The sequence below is a fragment of the Somniosus microcephalus genome, chromosome 4, assembly GCF_052327205.1.
Source record: "Somniosus microcephalus isolate GS21.2 chromosome 4, FLI_Smic_1.0, whole genome shotgun sequence".
NCBI classification, from domain to species: domain Eukaryota; kingdom Metazoa; phylum Chordata; class Chondrichthyes; order Squaliformes; family Somniosidae; genus Somniosus; species Somniosus microcephalus.
This window is the reverse complement of record NC_140990.1, coordinates 271968051-271969802: the sequence shown is the minus strand read 5'-3', so window position 1 is coordinate 271969802 and position 1752 is coordinate 271968051.

Sequence of the window (1752 nt, the reverse complement as noted above, 5' to 3'; positions counted from 1 at the left end):
GTAAATTAACCATGTATCAGGTGGGAGTATTTATTGTGCTTTTCATGCTGTGCACTAATGAGTTGGATCAATGGCCACTGAACATCCGCCTCAGGTTGACAAACGTGGTTTCCGAGCTGCGTGATTCCCGTAGTCATCCAGTGAAAATGGAAAGGTAGGGTTATAATGATGCTTAAGGGTCTGACAAGTACCTAATAATGATCTAAATTAGCTTGGTCGCCTCTACCATTCAGGTCGCTGCCGCGCGGGCAAACACACCCAAGGAAAAGGCGTGCAGAGGCAGGATGATGGTGGCTTCCCGACCTGTTCCAAGTTATTTAATCTTTCACTCCCGACCTGCCTCCAATCCCGACAGCAGGGATGCCAGAAAATTCCGGCCAATGTGTTTTCACAGACATTCCCTTGTAACCATGCTATCAGCTGCAGGCAATGCAGTCGGCTCTTCCTTTCTCAGTCAAACATTGTAGGAAATGTGATATGGGACAGCAGAATGGTAGGAGAGAAGTTGTACTTGTGAGGGTGGGTGGGGGGTCTCTTGTGCCTATTAAGGGTCTCATTCATTTATTCTTTAATGCTATGTGTTCCTGGATAGTGTGGAGTTGAGTCATGTTTCCATCTGTATCTCAGCATCTGCATGGGTCCTCATTCCTTCACTTGCCTTGGTCAGCCCGGTGAAATAACTGAAACATTTTCAGCACTGAATAGCTGTTTGTGATGTAGAATTTCACCCCCTCCCACCCCTCCAGACTGCCTGCACACCTTTTTCCTGAGGCATACTTCCTGGATGCTAAAGAATCTTTGTCTTCTGTCTCTTATATCTGCCAGCTGATCTTCACCACAGCTTCTGAAAACCTTATGGCCTTAGTCACTGCAGACACCACCACCCCTCCCAGATTGTGCTCTTGCTTCTGCCATCGCTAGTCAATGTTCAAGTGCAGCTTCAGCCCTCTCTTGCTTCTGAGTGACCTCCTTGCTTGTGGCAATTTCAGCTGCAGCAGCCTATTAACTGCTGCAACTTGCCCCGATTTTCCTTTCTCTCAGTTGTGAAGAACCAGTCTGGAATGGATTCTCACTGAAATCTCATCCTGCATGTTATGTTCATAAATAAATAGACGTTTTCATTATGAACAGCTAGCTTGTGCTAGACATTTATTCAGCCATGTGGACTAGTATACAGTATCCATCTTGACTAGTGCATCGTGCGTAGCCCACTACTAAACATACAGCTCCACATAGTGTACCATTCTAGAATGACATGTTACTGATCATTACACTGCATACTCAATGAAGCCCCGCCCAAAGAAAATGTGATCTGTGCCAGCAGGATCGTGTGGGTGGGAAAATCTCCCCATGCGGTCTGTTTATTAACCACCTCTATAGAAACAAACATCTTAAAAAATACCAGAGAATGGCCCAGTAATTCCTCTCCCAACGCGTGAGTACGGATGGGGTACTCACGCGTGTGCCCGGAGGAATTGCCGGTTTTCACCATGCACAGCGCATGCGCTGAAAACCGGCATTTCCTGTCCTCTGACCCAAGGGGTTAAGAGGCAGAACGCATGCGACTGCACAGGCAGCGCGTGCGCAGTGAAATTCCTTTTTTTTTCAGTTGCCCGAGTGTAAAGGCCTCCGGTTTTTACGCGTGGAAAAACCAGACGTAAGTACTTAGTTTTACAGGTAAGTGGGCTTTTATTACAATTTAGAATTTTTTTTTCCACAGGTTTATTATTTTTAAAGAATTTACAGTAAGGC